General features: G+C 39.1%; 1 non-coding gene and 1 pseudogene across 1 annotated transcript; one reads left to right on the forward strand and one right to left on the reverse strand.

The window, feature by feature from the left end:
* Positions 1–9,840: 9,840 nt before the first annotated feature.
* On the reverse strand, positions 9,841–11,107 carry LOC113907034 (annotated as a pseudogene).
* A 1,310-nt stretch (positions 11,108–12,417) lies between these two features.
* On the forward strand, positions 12,418–12,490 carry TRNAR-UCU. The gene has a single exon. It is a non-coding gene; the product is annotated as a tRNA-Arg (tRNA).
* The last annotated feature ends 6,895 nt before the right edge of the window (positions 12,491–19,385 follow it).

The raw sequence follows: 19,385 nt of genomic DNA on the forward strand, positions 1-19,385 counted from the left end.
AACAAGACCAGGAGCTGACTGTGACTCAGATCATGAACTCCTTATTGCCAAATTCAGACTTAAACAGAAGAAAGTAGGGAAAACCACTAGACCATTCATGTATGAACTAAATCAAAGCGCTTATTATTATTATACAGTGGAAGTGAGAAATAGATTTAAGGGACTAGATCTGATAGATAGTCTGATGAACTATGGATGGAGGTTCATGACACTGTACAGGAGACAGATCAAGACCATCCCCATGCAAAAAAAAAAAAATGCAAAAAAGCAAAATGGCTGTCTGGGGAGACCTTACAAATATCTGTGAAAAGAAGAGAAGTGAAAAGCAAAGGAGAAAAGGAAAGATATAAGCATCTGAATGCAGAGTTCCAAAGAATAGCAAGAAGAGATAAGAAAGCCTTCCTCAGAGATCAATGCAAAGAAATAGAGGAAAACAACAGAATGGGGAAGACTAGAGATCTCTTCAAGAAAATTAGAGATACAAAGGGAACATTTCATGCAAAGATGGGCTCGGTAAAGGACAGAAATGGTATGGACCTAACAGAAGCAAAAGATATTAAGAAGAGGTGGCAAGACTACACAGAACTATACAAAAAAGATCTTCATGACCAAGATAATCACGATGGTATGATCACTCACCTAGAGCCAGACATCCTGGAATGTGAAGTCAAGTGGGCCTTTGTTCATCACTATGAACAAAGCTAGTGGAGGTGATGGAATTTCAGTTGAGCTATTTCAAATCCTGAAAGATAATGCTGTGAAAGTGCTGCACTCAATATGCCAGCAAATTTGGAAAACTCAGCAGTGGCCACAGGACTGGAAAAAGGTCAGTTTTCATTCCAATCCCAAAGAAAGGCAATGCCAAAGAATGCTCAAACTGCCGCACAATTGCACTCATCTCACATGCTAGTAAAGTAATGCTCAAAATTCTCCAAGCCAGGCTTCAGCAATACGTGAACTGTGAACTTCCTGATGTTCAAGCTGGTTTTAGAAAAGGCAGAGGAACCAGAGATCAAATTGCCAACATCTGCTGGATCATGGAAAAAGCAAAAGAATTCCAGGAAATTCTACTTCTGCTTTATTGACTATGCCAAAGCCTTTGACTGTGTGGATTGCCGGGAGCCAGCACGGGAGTTCCCACCCATGACATGGTCATGCGGGAGAGCCCTGACTGGCAAGGCGAGTCAGGGCTCTAGGACCCCCCACAGGATCTGCCTGAGCGTCTACCCCAAAACCAGAATCTGTCTGTTTCACTATTTTACGACTTTCACCAACTCCTCTGACATTAACGGGGGGCTATCCCCGACCACTTTTCTCTGAAGGAAATCAACTTAGAGCTCTATTAATTAGCCTCTTGGGCATAATAGGAGTGTTTCAATCCAAACCCCTCAGATGGCTTTCTAACTTGCCTGACAGGTTTACCCAGACTCCTACAGCTATGCATCCGATTGTTTACAGTCTTCCAACCGCAGGACAAGCTTAAGATATTCAAATAGTATACAGCCTCTCGGAGAGTTAGAAATTGTTAGAAAAGAACTAGTAGAAGATTTCATTGTTGAGCCAATGCTTGCTGCCAAGTTTCCACATCCCCTGTATTGTATCCTTGGAAGTGTATTAATTAATATAGTTGGTATATAGAAAAAATAAGTAGTGGCCTTGGTGTTAACAACTTTAGACCCTTAAGGTAATGAATTCTTTCCTTTGTTGTAAGCCCACTGCGTCTTTGCCCTATAGGAATGCAACTTTATCTAACACCTTCGGAGGATGCCTCCAAACCTTAAAATAATTACTCTTAGAGAAAATAAGTCTTATGTTTGACAAACCTTTATCAGGGTCATAAAATGTTAACAGGCCTTCTGGCCAGAAGATGATGTAAATCACCTAAACCATTTGTATACGATAAGTTTGCAGAAAAGAAATCCTGGTCTCGATAAGGATCAAAGACTGCTGACTTTGCATGATTTCACACCCCCTATTATCCTCTATGCACAACTTAAGGTATATAAGCTCCCTTTGAAAATAAAGCCACGGGCCTTGCTCAAAGCTTGGTCTCCACGTGTAGTTCTTTCTTGCTTCCTTTTCTCTCCTTTTCTTCTCTGTTCTTCCTTCAGGGTGACTGATCGGAGCATGGGGGCTCTCTGAGACCACTTACTTGCCTGGGCTTCTAAGACCCACTTGAGAAGGTGCCTAAGGTGGGGGCACCTTTCCACTATTTGAGAGGGCGCCTGCGGCCTTCGTGGTCAGAGCAACCTGATGTCACAGGTTTTATTGGCTTTCCGCATAAACCAGTTAGTTCACCTCTGTCTTCTTCCTTTTATCTATCCTTTAATCACCTACGCCATCCGCCTGAGGGAATCCCTGGATCCAACTGGGGCTAGACCCCGGTAGTGGATCACAAAACTGGAGAATTCTGAAAGATGGGAACACCAGACCACCTGACCTGCCTCTTGAGAAACCTGTATGCAGGTCAGGAAGCAACCGTTAGAACTGGACATGGAACAATACACTGGCTCCAAATAGGAAAAGGAGTACGTCAAGGCTGTATATTGTCACTCTGCTTATTTAACTTACATGCAGAGTACAGCATGAGAAACGCTGGGCTGGAAGAAGCACAAGCTGGAATCAAGATTGCTGGGAGAAATATCAATAAGCTCAGATATGCAGATGATGCCACGCTTATGGCAGAAAGTGAAGAGGAACTAAAAAGCCTCTTGATGAAAGTGAAAGAGGAGAGTGAAAAAGTTGGCTTAAAGCTCAACATTCAGAAAACGAAGATCATGGTATCTGGTCCCATCACTTCATGGGAAATAGATGGGGAAACAGTGGAAACAGTGTCAGACTTTATTTTTTGAGGACTCCAAAATCACTGCAGATGGTGATTGTAGCCATGAAATTAAAAGACGCTTACTCCTTGGAAGGAAAGTTATGACCAACCTAGATAGCATATTCAAAAGCAGAGACATTACTTTGCCAACAAAGATCCATCTAGTCTAGGCTATGGTTTTTCCAGTGGTCATGTATGGATGTGAGAGTTGGACCGTGAAGAAATCTGAGCGCTGAAGAATTGATGCTTTTGAACTGTTGTGTTGGAGAAGACTCTCGAGAGTCCCTTGGACTGCAAGGAGATCCAACCAGTTCATTCTGAAGGAGATCAGCCCTGGGATTTCTTTGGAAGGACTGATGCTAAAGCTGAAACTCCAATACTTTAGCCACCTCATGCGAAGAGTTGACTCATTGGAAAAGACCGTGATGCTGGGAGGGATTGGGAGCAGGAGGAGAAGGGGATGACAGAGGATGAGATGGCTGTATGGCATCACCAACTCCATGGACATGAGTTTGGGTGGATTCCAGGAGTTGGTGATGGACAGGGAGGCCTGGCATGCTGCAGTTCATGGGTTTGCAAGGAGTCAGACACAACTGAGTGACTGAACTAAATGGCAGAGAGTTCTGACAAAGTGTGTTCCACTGGAAAGGGAATGGAAACCACTTCAGCATTCTTACTTTGAGAACCCTGTAAACCGTATGGAAAGGAAAAAAGATATGACACTGAAAGATGAATTTCCCAGGTTGGTAGGTGCCCAATATGCTACTGAAGAGTGAAGAAATAGCTCCAGAAGGAATGAAGAGGCTGAGCCAAAGTGGAAACAACACTCATCTGTGGGTGTGTCTGGTGGTGAAAGTAAAGTCCGATGCTGTAATAAACAATACTGCATAGGAACCTGGAATGTTAGGTCCATGAATCAAGGTAAATTAGAAGTGGTCAAACAGGAGATGGCAAGAGTGAACACTGACATTTTAGTAATCAGTGAACTAAAATGGATAGCAATGGGTAAATTTAATTCAGATGATCATTATATCTATTACTGTGAGCAAGAATCCCTTAGAAGAAATGGAGTAGCCCTCATAGTAAACAAAAGAGTCTGAAATGCAGTACTTGGATGCACTCTCAAAAATGACAGATCTCCGTTTGTTTCCAAGGCAAACCATTCAATATCACAATAATCCAAGGCTATGCTCCAACCACTAATGCCAAAGAAGCTGAAATTGAATGGTTCTATTATTACCTCCAAGACCTTCTAGAACTAACACACCCAATATATGTCCTTTTCATCATAGGGGACTGGAATGCAAAAGTAGGAAGTCAAGAGATACCTGGATTAACAGGTAAGTTTGGTCTTTGAGTATGAAATGAAGCAGGACAGAGTCTAACAGAGTTTTGCCAAGAGAATGCACTGGTCATAGCAAACACCCTCTTCCAACAACATAAGAGATGACTCTACACATGGACATCACCAGATGGTTAATACCAAAATCAGATTGATTACATTCTTTGCAGCCAAAGATGGAGAAGCTCTATATAGGCAGCAGAAACAAGATTGGGAGATGACTGTGACTCAAATCATGAACTCTTTATTGCAAAATTCAGACTTAAACTGAAGAAAGTAGGGGAAATCACAAGGCCATTCAGTCAGTTCAGTCGCTCAGTCATGTCCAACTCTTTGCAACCCCATGAATCACAGCACGCCAGGCCTCCCTGTCCATCACCAACTCCCGGAGTTCACTCAGACTCACGTCCATCGAATCAGTGATGCCATCCAGGCATCTCATCCTCTGTCGTCCCCTTCTCCTCCTGCCCCCAATCCCTCCCAGCATCAGAGTCTTTTCCAATGAGTCAGCTCTTCGAATCAGGTGGCCAGGGTACTGGATTTTCAGCTTTAGCATCATTCCTTCCAAAGAAATCCCAAGGCTGATCTCCTTCAGAATGGACTGGTTAGATCTCCTTGCAGTTTAAGGGACTCTCAAGAGTCTTCTCCACACAACAGTTCAAAAGCATCAATTCTTCGGCGCTCGGATTTCTTCACAGTCCAACTCTCACATCCATACATGACCACTGGAAAAACCATAGCCTTGACTAGACAGACCTTTGTTGGCAAAGTAATGTCTCTGCTTTTGAATTTGCTATCTAGGTTGGTCAAAACTTTCCTTCCAAGGAGTAAGCATCTTTTAATTTCATGGCTGCAGTCACCATCTGCAGTGATTTTGGAGCCCCAAAAAAATAGAGCCTGACACTGTTTCCACTGTTTCCCCATCTATTTCCCATGAAGTGATGGGACCAGATGCCATGATCTTAGTTTTCTGAATGTTGAGCTTTAAGCCAACTTTTTCACTCTCCACTTTTACTTTCATCAAGAGGCTTTTTGGTTCTTCTTCACTTTCTGCCATAAGGGTGGTGTCATCTGCATATCTGAGCTTATTGATATTTCTCCTGGAAATCTTGATTCCAGCTTGTGCTTCTTCCAGCCCAGGTTTTCTCATGATATACTCTGCATAGAAGTTAAATAAGCAGGGTGACAATATACAGCCTTGACATACTCCTTTTCCTATTTGGAACCAGTCTGTTGTTCCATGTCCAGTTCTAACTGTTGCTTCCTGACCTACATGCAGATATTTCAAGAGGCAGGTCAGGTGGTCTGGTATTGCCATCTCTTTCAGAATTTTCCACAGTTTGTTGTGATCCACACAGTCAAAGGCTTTGGCATAGTCAATAAATCAGAAACAGATGTTTTTCTGGAACTTTCTTGCTTTTTCCATGATCCAGCGGACATTGGCAATTTGATCTCTGGTTCCTCTGCCTTTTCTAAAACCAGCTTGAACATCAGGAAGTTCACAGTTCACATATTGCTGAGGCCTGGCTTGGAGAATTTTGAGCATTACTTTACTAGCATGTGAGATGAGTGCAATTGTGCAGTAGTTTGAGCATTCTTTGGCATTGCTTTTCTTTGGGATTGGAATGAAAACTGACCTTTTCCAGTCCTGTGGCCACTGCTGAGTTTTCCAAATTTGCTGGCATATTGAGTGCAGCACTTTCACAGCATCATCTTTAAAGATTTGAAATAGCTCAACTGGAATTCCATCACCTCCACTAGCTTTGTTCATAGTGATGCTTTCTAAGGTCCACTTGACTTCACATCCCAGGGTGTCTGGCTCTAGGTCAGTGATCACATCATCATGATTATCTGGGTTGTGAAGATCTTTTTTGTACAGTTCTTCTGTGTATTCTTGCCATCTCTTCTTAATATCTTCTACTTCTGTTAGGTCCACACCATTTCTGTCCTTTATCGAGCCCATCTTTGCATGAAATGTTCCCTTCATATCTCTAATTTTCTTGAAGAGATCCCTAGTCTTTCCCATTCTGTTGTTTTCCTCTATTTCTTTGCATTGATCACTGAGGAAGGCTTTCTTATCTCTTCTTGCTATTCTTTTGAACTCTGCATTCAAATGCTTATATCTTTCCTTTTCTCCTTTGCTTTTCACTTCTCTTCTTTTCACAGCTATTTGTAAAGCCTCCCCAGACAGCCATTTTGCTTTTTTGCATTTCTTTTGCATGGGGATGGTCTTGATCCCTGTCTTCTCTACAGTGTCATGAACCTCATTCCATAGTTCATCAGGCACTGTACCTAAATCAAATCTCTTATGATTGATTATACAGTGGAAGTGACAAATCAATTCAAGGGATTAGATCTGATAGACAGATTGCCTAAAGAACTATAAATGGAAGTCTGTAATATAAAGGAGGCAGTGATCAAAATCATCCCCATGAAAACTTCCATAAGACCCAGCAATCCCACTCCTGTGTATATACCCTGAGAAAACCATAATTCAAGGAGATATGCAGCACTATTGACAATAGCCAGGACATTGGAGCAACCTAGATGTACACTGACAGATGAGTGGATAAAGAAGGTGTGGTACATATATATAATTGAATATTGCTCAGTCATAGAAAGTAATGAATTTGTATCCGTTCTAATTAGGTGGATGAATCTAGAGTGAAGTGCTATATAGAGTGAAGGAAGTCAGAAAGAGAAAAACAAATATTGTATATTAATGCAAATGAAATGGAATCTAGAAAAATAGTACTGATGAATCTATTTGCAGGGCAGGATAAGAGAGGCAGACATGGAGAACAGACTTGTGAACACAGCAGGGGAAGGAGAGGGTGGGGAAAATTGAGAGAGTAGCACTGAATCATTTACATTACCATGTGCAAAGCAGATCTAATGGGAAGTTGCTGCATAACACAGCTCAGCCCAGTACTCTATGACAACCTAGAGAGGTGGAATGGGGTGGAGAACGGGAGGGAGGTTCAAGAGAGAGGGGACATATGTACCCTTAGGGTTGATCCACCTTGTTGTGTGGCAGAAACCAATACAACATTATAAAGCAATTATCCGCCAATTAAAAAATAAAAATAAAAAAACACCAAAATCTACATTCCTGAGAAAAATCTCCTGCCACAATACAGCTTTTCACCAGATGAACAGACACAAAAGAGGTACTGTCTACTACCACCAAACATTTTGAAACATTAATATGTATGCAGATATACTCTTCTTTAGAACTGTATTTAAGCCTGTGAAATAAAACACATTTGTTTGCTTCACAGAGCACTTCTGGTGGGGTGGTCTGATTAGTCTTATACTTTAAAAATAAAGACATTGGAGTATCAGGTTCCTTATGCTCTCCTGCTTTCCCATTCTTAGATATGACTTCTGCACCCTTCCAAGGATGAAAGATGGAGAAGGAAATGGCAACCCATTCCAGTATCCTTGCCTGGAAAATCCCATGGACAGAGGAGCCTAGGGGACTGCAGTCCATGGGGTCACAAAGAGTTGGGCATGACTGAGGGACTAACACAAAGGATGAAAGTAGTGGAAACAAAAGACTGAACACTTGTTGACATCTATCTTCATGTTATTAGCCAAAATTGAGTCATTGTTTCATACTCAGCTGGAAAGGAGGCTGAGAAATTGAATATTTCAAATCCTCATAGGAAAGTGAAGTCACTCAGTTGTGTCCAACTCTTTGCGACCCCATGGACTGTAGCCTACCAGGCTTCTCTGTCCATGGGATTTTCCAGGCAAGAATACTGGAGTGGGTTACCACTTCCTTCTCCAGGAGATCTTCCTGACCCTGGCATTGAACCCGGGTCTTCCTCATTGTAGGCAGACGCTTTACCATCTGAGCCACAAGGGAAGTCTCTTCTTATAGTACAGTTAAATTGGTTATGAGATTGAAGTTTTGAATTTGTATATCCTGAGCAAGTCTACACCATCTCATATTATTTTCTGTGAAAGACATCATTATCTTCTGTGTATTAGCTGTCTCTTGCAGTTTTAGTTTATTATCTTGGAGGTCTGTAGATGATAGGTCAAAACTGTTGGGAGGGCCACATTCTTTTTTTTTTTTTTTTTTGCTCTAGTGAGTATTCCATCTTTCTTGTTCAATTAAATTATTGGCAGAATTTTCTTCCTTGAGGTTGTCGAACAGAGGACTAATTCCTTGCTGGCAACTGGTCAAATGCCATGTTCACTTTATAGAGATCAGGACAGTCCTTGCTCTTTGTCCCAAAAGACTTTTGAGCCAGCACTGACAAAATGAGCCCTCCTTTTCTCTGTTCCATCTGTGATAACCCATTTTTTGAATATTGCTTTTCTTTGTTTTTAAGGCTTATGTGATCAGATTGGTTCTACCTGAATAATCTCCCCATTTCAATGATTTATGATATTAATCATATCTATAAAGTCCATTTTGTCAACTAATGTAGTGCACTTGTTTCCAGGGATTCTAATTCATTTCACCTGGAGAGAATATCTATCACAATCTCCCAATGAAATAGCATGACTGGCTTATGTGGTCTTCATTTGATTGAACCATTAACTTCCATAAATTTTTCTCTGATACACCATATGATAGTACATCCCAGGATAAAGACAGTTAGGTTATAATTGAAACTAAAACTAGAGAATGGAATAATTGTCAAAAGAACTATAGCAGAAGTTCTCAGGGACAGCTACAACAAATCATCTCTTAATGTTGCTGATTTGAGGATGGAATTGGGAAGATGGGCATTCATAATCCTAGTGAGATATGTTCACTTTCCTTGATTATATTAGTCAATGATTTACAGTTTTCAACACTAAAGGAGGGGATAAAGACATGGGAGGTTAGTCCAGACACACTAATGTAATGCGATTGTACGGACTGTGGGTAATTCTGAAAATAACTTCTAAAACTTTTCTTCACTTTTATATCCATATATATTTTCTTTTAAAAATTCAAATTGACAGACTTAGCTGTTAGAATCCAGTTATGTAAAGGATGAAATAATGCAAAGCAAATTATTTTGGATCAAATTTGCTAAGTAGAACATGCAAATATGTGCAAAATAAACCAGTTAAGATGAGTAGGAAGGTACTGTTTTTATCATGCACTTAGGAAGAGAACAAAGTCTATGACTGCTATTCTTTTGGTTTTATGATTGCAGTAATTTCATGTGAGTTTATAGTGGATAAGCAAATATGCTCCCAATATTATTGGTTCTCTGAAAAATCTAGATTTTTTTGCTAGCAGTCTGATGTTGGCACTAGCAATATTCATTTACCCATTCACTCATTCAATCCCTCCTTCAAACATTCAATTTTCAACTGCTTATAGTCATTTTCTGTGCTATAGAATCAAAGAACGCCAACAAATCCAAGTGTGGAGATAGAGATAATTATTTAGATAAATAAACATATTTTCTAGTATATTTAAGCCAAAAAACTTACTGGATTCAATTTTGTTTTTGCTTTTTTAACGTGTAAATTACTATGTAACTCATGAGGCAGGATTATTCCTTAGACATGGAGGATTGACGACTCACTTATCTGGTATTTATCCAAGCCCAGTAAATTGTGGATTAGTTTTCTAAAGTATTCCTAAGTGCATCTGAGAATAGAAGTGGCTAACTCCTTAAAGAGGGAAGATAGAAGCTGAAAATGTTTCTCTGTTACCTGTTTAGAAAACAACTAAAACATTTATAATTATAATTAAACTCATCAGTAATAATTTTCTCAGCGCTGTAATCACATCCTTGTTCCGAAGGCTGTATATCATGAGATTGAACATCGGAGCCGCTATGGTGTAGAACAGAGAGAGGAGTCTGTCAGTTCCTGCAGAATGACTGGATTTTGGTCTTGAGTGGGTAATGGCAGCAGATCTGAAGAATAACACCACAACCAACAGACGAGAAGAACACGTGGAGAAGGCCTTAGCCTGTCCTCTGGCTGTTGGCAACCTCAGAATAGTGGAAATGATTTGGCTATAGGAGGCAAGGTTCAACAAAAAGGGATGGCAGCAAACAACAGAGCTACTGCATAGACCGACAGCTCATGTGCAAAAGTGTCTCCACAGGCCAGCTTCAGAATGGGGGGAATGTCACAGAAGAAGTGGTTAATCTCGTTTGAATGACAGAAATGCAGAGAGAAGATCTGGCATGTTTGCCCTATCTGCACTGGGATTCCACTGACCCAGGAGCCCACAGCCAGCTGGAGGCACATCTTTGGGGTCATGACCAGGGGATAATGCAGAGGGTCACAGACAGCCACACAGCGGTCATAGGCCATCACTGCCAGCAGGAAGCACTCAGTGGCTCCAAGGATAAGGAAGAAGCACATTTGGGTGGCACAGTCCAAGACAAATATTCTTCTCTCCTGAGTCCAAAGGTTCACCAAAATCCTAGGGAGACACGTAACAGATTTCCAAGGAGGAAAAGTTTGCCAGGAAGAAATACATGGGTTTCTGCAGAGCTGGGTTAAGCATAGTTAGTATTATTATGGGAGAAGACAATGGCACCCCACTCCAGTACTGTTGCCCGGAAAATCCCATGGATGGAGGAGCCTGGTAGGCTGCAGTCAATGGGGTCGCTAAGAGTCAGACACGACTGAGTGACTTCACTTTCACTTTCCACTTTCCACTTTCATGCATTGGAGAAGGAAATGGCAACCCACTCCAATGTTCTTGCCTGGAGAATCCCATGGACGGAGAAGCCTGGTAGGCTGCAGTCCATGGGGTCGCAGAGTCGGACACGACTGAAGCGACTTGGCGGCAGCAGCAGTATTATTATGAGACTATCTCCAGTTAAGATAATGATGTAAATGATGGAGAACACCCCAAACAGTAACCCTTGGAAGTTTGGAAGGTCAGAAAACCCCAGGAGTACAAATTGTATAACTGTGGATACATTGTCTTCTGCTTCCATCTCTTCATATTTCATCTGTGGGAATGATTCAATCAAAAGTACTGTTATTTCACTTTCTTTGGTTTTTGTTTCCTTATATATATAAAAGATGGTACACCATTCATTTTTTCCAATTCCATTAGAAAACAAACCTATAATTGCTAGGTGCCTAACAGGTTGTGAATTACATTTTTCATCATTATGAAATCAATTTGTAAGAAAAGTTATCCATTTAATCTTTATTTTCTGCCATGAATTATCACTTTTTCTGAAGATATGTGATTATAATTTGGGCTTCCCTGGTGGCTCAGATGGTAAAGTGTCTGACTGAAATGCGGGAGACCTGGGTTCAATCCCTGGGTTGGGAATATCCCCTAGAGGAAGAAATGGCAACCCACTCCAGTACTCTTGCCTGGAGAATTCTATGGACAGAGGAGCCTGGTGGGCTACAGTCCATGGGGTCGCAAAGAGTCGAACACGATTGAGCGACTTCACTTCACTTCTTCATCTGAATGCTCAAAAATGCAAAAATTTGAGTTAAATTCATTTACATTAGTGATTTTGCTCTTATAGCCTATGTTTTTCTCTTCACCTCTCAATTCTGTGTTTAATTATTGTCAGTTGAAAGTTAATTTGATTGTATGGTGAAATATATTGTAAGTGACCTAAGATAGTTTTAGGGATGAATATAGTTAATTTTCAAAGTGTTGGTTTTCCTGTGGTATTTCCAAAGTCTTGTTGGGCATTAACATTCTACATATTTCATTTTTTTCTTATAAATAAAATTGATGAGCTGACTATATAATATTATGGGATGTTACTAGTTTTCAAACATGTATATTTCCGTGTAAAGTCCATAAATCAGTAGTGATAAGTTCTATTCAGATTTCTCAGTTGAGAGAAAAGGAATTTTAAGCTGTTCTTTTGGTCCAGGAACACTCAAGATGAAAGAGGCAAGTACATCCAGGTTTATGTTCACAAAAGCAGTTCTGGCTAGAATGTTCACCTCTAATTCACTTACTGCATGAAAGAGACACCACCCACAACTCATCTGTGAGATCTTCCTAAATTACCCACATCCTCAACAATTGTTGTTTTACTGATGATCCCATTCAACTTTTTCATTCTTCCTTTTTTGCATGTGTTTGTGTTAATCATGCATGTGAATGTGATAGGTTGAGATTTCCCACCTTTTTTGCATTAACTATATTACTAGCTTCTTTCATTTTTTCTGTAGATCTTTTTGGGCAACGCATAGTACATTTCTTCCACTAAATGTGATTCATTAACTTGTAGAATACATTAAAGATGAATCAATTTGATTGCTTCTTTGGAATTTCCCCCAAGGTATAAGAGCCCGGATAGCTCAGTCAGTAGAGCTTCAGACTTCTAGTCTGAGGGTCCAGGGTTCAAGTCCCTGTTTGGGCGGAGGTTATTTCAGGCTTCCCTGATAACTCAGCTGGTAAAAAATCTGCCTGCAATGCAGGAGACCCCTGTTTGATCCCTGGGTTGGAAAGATTCGCTGGAGAAGGTATAGGCTACCCACTCCAGTATTCTTGGGCTTCCCTTGTGGCTCAGCTGGTAAAAAATCCACCCACAATGTGGGGGACCTAGGTTTGATCCCTAGGTTGGGAAGATCCCCTGGAGAAGGGAAAGGCTACCCATTCCAGTATTATGACCTGGAGAATTCCATGGACTGTATAGTCCATGGGGTCACAAAGAGCCAGAAGCAACTGAGAGTTTCACTTCACTTCATTTCCAAAGTATAAACATGGATTCCCACTGAAAATGTAAATCTCTCCTTCCTCTCTTTCCTGTTAGAGATCAAGCATACTTTTTGTGGGGCATGCATGTGTGTATATTTGGAGAAGGAAATGGCAACCCACTCCAGTGTTCTTGCCTGGAGAATCCCAGGGCCCGGGGAGCCTGGTGGGCTGCCGTCTATGGGGTCGCTCAGAGTCAGACACGACTGAAGCGACTTAGCAGCCGCAGCAGCAGCATGTCTGTATATTTAGAAATTATACTCTTTTTACTCATTCTTGCAGAAGTAGTAAATTGCTTCATTTTTTTCAGCATGTTATACATGTATTTTCATATTATGTGTTAACTTATTTGAAAGTCAATAGAAAACAAGTCACTGAAAATAAGATACACAACTAATTACATATTCTAAGGATATTAAGTGAGGACAAAAGTCAAGATTTCTGCTGCAAAAATGTAGACAAACATGGGGTAGAACCAATAGTCCATACAAGAGCAAGAATACTGGGGTGTGTTGCCATTCCCTTCTTCAGAGGATTTTCCCTACCCAGGGGTCAAACCCAGGTCTTCTGCATGGCAGGCAGATTCTTAATCATCCGAGCCATCAGGGAAGCCATATAATATTTATATATGTACCATCTACAATATCTTAAACTACACATTACAGTAGTAAAGGTATTCAAACTTTTCCATTATTATACAATTCTGTCAATAAAAATGTGATTGTTAGAAATGCAAAAATGCTATGAATGAGTCTTTTAAACGGTCAGAAGCTAGTGGCTGACAGATGCATTATATATGAGTCTATGCAATCATGCCTCCTTTTTCAATACCTTGTCCCAACACCTTTACCAAATTTTATTCACATACTTAAATCAATGTAGAGTCTAGTACTTGGATACTGATTAAAACTGCTTGTTGAATGAATCATCAATCTTTTTAGCAAGCAGCATGCACCTACATTTGTTGAGCCACCCATTTCCCGCAGAAACTGCCTTCTGCTTTATTCTTATTATTGTATCTGCTGTTTATGTATGTAAAGTTTTCTATCATTTTTTAATCCCCTTTATAAATTATTCCTTGCTGTTCGGGTAGGATAGTACATTTGAAAAGCATACTGAAACTAAGATGTCAAAGAAAAGCCAGAAAAAGTAAGAAAGCAAAACTTAATATCAAGAATGGAGTGCTCCACATTTATTAAAATATTTTTTGTCTCAACTTTTTATTTGTGAAATGAAAATTTTTTATGAATAATAAATAGAATTGTCTGTATAAAACCATTTCTAAAGTAAGAAATATTACAATTATTCAAATTCTGTACAAACTGTATTTATATTCTAAACTCAATCTCAGGTTCAAAGATTTCCTCAAATCTTGTGACATATTTGTTGGTTTCTCTGACTTCTGAAAACTGTCAATGCTTCTCGTTATACAACTCAAAGAGAAAATCACTATATAATTCATCTAAATAGAGCCACTTGTGTTTTTGCTCAAATAATTCATGTTTATTGTTCCAGTATTTCCACTGAAATGACAATTTTATTTGATGTAGGGATTATGATATGTAAATCAGCTATATCATAATGCATTTAATACTGTTTAGAGAAAGTTTATGAAATCAATTTGAAATAGGAAATGAAAACCTAAAATTGGTGAATGCAGTTCAGAAGCCTGCTTCCTTTAGGATAAAAAGGAAAACATGCCAATATTACTTTAATATTTTCTCATTCATTTGACATAGAATTTAATTTTAACAAATAAATTATTCCCTTGGTATTGGATGAGAACACATTTTAATAATTCCTTTTACTACCGTACAACTTAGTTAAATAATTTTTAAAATGTTTTTGTGATATATCCTGATTTAATACTACATGCAAACTACTTAAATATATGCTTACTATGTAGTAATCACTTAATAAATCTTAATACTTAAGATGACTGATGATAATGATAATGAGGTTTTAATCTTTGATATATTGGCCAAATATATCATAAGACATTTCCTGTGGCTCAGTGGTAAAGAATCTGCCTGGAATGTAATAGATGAGAGACATGGGTTCGATCTGGGGCAGAAAGATCTCCTGGAGGAGGGCATGGCAACCCACTCCAGTACTCTTGCCTGGAGAATGCCATGGACAGAGGAGCCTGGTGGGCTACAGTGCATAGGTTCCCAGAGAGTCAGAAGACTGAAGCGACTGAGCACACACATGCATATTACAAAGTACTCTGTAATTTCTCATTTGATAATATAATGATGAGAATAAGAAAAGTAAAAAGATTATCTGAATCAGGGTTTTCTAAATTAATTAACAGTAAGAAGGCAATGGCACCCCACTCCAGTACTCTTGCCTGGAAAATCCCATGGATGGAGGAGCCTGGTAGGCTGCAGTCCATGGGGTCATGAAGAGTCGGACACAACTGAGCGACTTCACTTTCACTTTTCACTTTCATGCATTGGAGAAGGAAATGGCAACCCACTCCAGTGTTCTTGCCTGGAGAATCCCAGGGACAGGGGAGCCTGGTGGGCTGCCGTCTATGGGGTCACACAGAGTCGGACACGACTGAAGCGACTTAGCAGCAGCAGCAGCAAGAGGAAAGGATCTATTTTTAATTCTTCTGAAACGAATGCCTTTTTTGCTGATGCTAAATGTACATAGATATTTGTAAAGCTAAATTTGCTTTGGAAAAAATGATTCATGCCTATCTGTTTGAATTGAAGCTAAATGCATGCTTACCTTTGTAGATAGAGTTAAAAGAAAAAAAGTGAAACCTTTTTTGTTTTGGCAATTAGGCAATTTACATTTATTTGGAACAGATGCTAACCACAGTCTATAATCTATTCCTTGTCATAAAAAATAGTGCTCTTTAAATATAAAATATTCTTTACCCTTGGGATCAGCTTATTCCCCATGTCATTTCTTAATTAAACTAAACCTTTCTGTCTGCCACTGGAGGAGTTTCATACGACAACCAAAATCATATCTGTCCATAGTATTCCTTAAAATTTTCTACCTCTTTTCCTGTATTTTGTTATTATTAATAAATAGAAGTATTGTAAAATCAGAAATTTATGATTACATATTACTGATGCTATAAAATAAAAATAAAGATGTTCTAAAAAAGATTTAAATGAATAATGTCTTGAAGAGAATTGTCTTTGTCATTAAAAATTCAAAAGTAAGAAATCTAGAAGACTTGGGAGAATTAGGTCATGTTCAACATGAATTTTCCATCTCCACATTCACACTAACCAGGTAGACCTCACTGTCTCCTAGACTACAGAAAGGGGAGTGAGGGGAAGGGGAACATACACTTATTCCTTTTCAGGTGTACAAGCTGGAAGCAGGAACCCGGTGGGCTACAGTCCAAAGTGTCGCAGAGATGACTAAGCATGCACACATGTAAGCAGGAATAAACAGACTTGTATAAAGAATAATAGAAAGAGAGTTAGCACAATACATTTTAGAAATATTTTGTCCATGGATTGAAAGCTATCACTATTGAAGAGCTATATGTTATGTAACTTTTCAAGTATCTGGAGGTCTTCCTCTTACTGATCTACATTTTTACTTAGTATAAATATCACATATCACAATCTCTGAGATGCAGCCAAAGCAGTACTTAACCAAAATGTTATAGTACTGAACATTTAGAACATTAAAATAACATATTAAGTCAATAAATTAAGTTTTCACCACAATAAATTCTAAAAGTCATAATGAAATAAATCCAATCAAACAGAAGGAAGAAAAAACAAAAAGCGTAGAAATCACCAAAACTAAAAAAAAAAAAAAAATACAGAAAGGCAATCAAGTAAAAAGCAGATACTTCGTAAATTTTATAAAGTAGATATTACTTTTAAAAAATAGACAATGAAAAAAGACATATCACATGTATTAAACACAAAGAATGAGAGTTGGCACATTGAAATCTATAGATATTATTAACGGATTAATAAAGATGCTTTTACTAACTCTGTATCTATAAAATTGCCAATAAGATGAAATGGACTGATTCCTCAAAACTCACAAACTATCAGGGGATCTTTCCAACCCAGGGATTGAACCTGCATCTTTTAGGTCTTCCATATTGGCAGACGGATTCTTTACCACTAGCGCCACCTGGGAAGCCACAGGATATTTATACCTGTATCTGTATCTGTATCTGTATCTGTATCTGTATCTAGATGTCTAGTCTATGTCTGTACCCACTCCAGTGTTCTTGCCTGGAGAATCCCAGGGATGCGGGAGCCTGGTGGGCTGCCATCTATGGTGTCGCACAGAGTCAGACACGACTGAAGTGACTTAGCAGCAGCAGAAGCAATCTATGTCTGTGTCTGTTAATATATATTAATTTTAAAATATCCAATTGTTAAATTTAATGAGAAACTGCTGCTAACTGGGATTCTCCAGGCAAGAGCACATTGATACGGGAGAGAACTAATTCCCAAGGCTGAAAGAAATCTATTTCTACTTAAAGAGCACTATTTGCTTTGGAGGGAAAAAATGATTTAGAAAGACATTTGCAACACCTAACATTCAAATTATTTAAAGTTGAATATCAATAAAACAACATTTAAAATACTCCATATCAAAGAAGGAAATAACTTCATTCCAATCCAGGAAGGTAAGTGTGAACTCTTACATCAAAAGTGTTCTTTACATTTTAGATTGATTCTCTTTGTTAATCACATCTTAAATATCAAAGTTTATAAACCTGAATATTTACAGGCTATTAAGATAATATATTAAATTTGACAAGTTAGACTATATGTCAGGCAACATCTTCATTATTCTGTTAGAAAATTAGTGAGATAAATGACTAAAAGAATTTTGAATTGTTAGTTTTGATGTAACAAGTTATTAAAATAGTTGAGGCAGTTTTGAAGAAAATTCTAAATGTAGAAAAACTTACTGAAGAAGGCAGTAATTGGCTTATTTTTAAACGTTTTAAAAGTGTTTGCATACTACAATCAATGAAATACAGTATTATTTCTGAAGAAACACTACTTTGAAAAGTATTAGTTGCTCAGTTGTGTCCAACTCTTTGTTCTCATGGACTGTAGCCCGCCAGGCTCCTCTGTCCATGGAATTTTCTGACAAGAATATTGGAGTCGTCGGTAGCCATTCCCTTCTCAAGGGCATCTACCTGACCCAGGGGTCAAACCCAGGTCTCCTGCACTGCAGGCAGGCAGACTCTTTACCATCTGAGCCAAAAGGAAAGTCCTCTTGAAGAGGAATCTAACATTTTAGGGCATTAAAAGAAAAATCATTGATGTTATACTTTTCTGATTAAACAAATACTACAAAATCAGACTACGAATATAACTGTCTTTGTCCTCATCCAGAGGGAGTTAGAGCCCTGAGGTCATTAGCTAAGTAAAAGAGAAATTGGCGTATGTCCCTAAGAAAAGAAGCCAACCTAAAGGAAAAACAAACAAACAAACAAAAAGCCTCAATTAAAAGAATCAAGCTTGTTTACTGTTCACTTGGAAGGACTTCTGCAAAAGAAAAGTTTGAGTAGAATTAATTTCAGAGTAGTGACGTGACACTGCCTTTCTCTATCTACAGTGAAGGGATATAAGTATACAATCAAACCACAATACTAATCTCATCTCCAGTATTAGGCGGAGATTGAAAACACTGGTGGTGGTTTAGTCACTGCCCTGTCTGACTCTTGCGATCCCCACGGACTGCAGCCCACCAGGCTCCTCCATCCCAAGAGAATTCCCAGGCAAGAATATTGGAGCGGGTTGCCATTTCTTTCTCCAGGGGATCTTCCTGACCCAGAGATCGGACCCATGTCTCCTGCATTACAGGTGGATTCTTTATCGCTGAGCCACCAGGGATTCACTAAGGTGAATATTTTGTTATGAAAATACTGAGAATAATTCATAGGTTGAATTTCCATATCTCTCTCTCCCTTCTTTCCTTCCCTCCCTCTCTCCTTCCCTCCCTTCTTCCCTCTTTTTTCCTCTTTCCTCCTCTCTTCCCCTCTCTTTCTCTTGTCCTCTTCTTTATTTTCTTTGTTTATGTTGCTTGAATTTCATCCAGCTCATAATCGTTTTATTGCTTAAGTATCATTTGAGAAAATAAAATGTGGAGAGCCTTATAGTAGATGTGGTGGATAATACCACCATCTCTGTATTGCATGTGTGAATGCGTGCTCAACTGTGTCTGAATCTTTGCAGTCTCCTAGACTGTAGCCCATCAGGCTCCTCTGTCCATGGAATTTTCCAGGCAAAATGCTGGAGAAGGTTGCTATCTCCTCCTGCAGGCGATCTTCCAGACCCAGGGATCGAACCTGCAACTCTTGCATCTCCTGCACTGGCAGGTGGATTGTTTACCACTAGTGCCATGTGGGAAACCCCTTGTGTTGCAGAACACTGTAATTTCAATTAAATTGTTTTGGAAAGTAAACATAAAATCATTTAGCACAAATAGAAACTGTTAAAGTCTGAAATAAATAGTGGACTTAGAATGGAATTTGTAGTCACCAACTGTTTGGTTTGTACACTTTTTCTTTGTAACTCCATTTTCAGTGTTTTAGATTATTAAAA

This window comes from Bos indicus x Bos taurus, chromosome 16 (assembly GCF_003369695.1).
Source record: "Bos indicus x Bos taurus breed Angus x Brahman F1 hybrid chromosome 16, Bos_hybrid_MaternalHap_v2.0, whole genome shotgun sequence".
In the NCBI taxonomy this organism is placed as follows: Eukaryota; Metazoa; Chordata; class Mammalia; order Artiodactyla; family Bovidae; genus Bos; species Bos indicus x Bos taurus.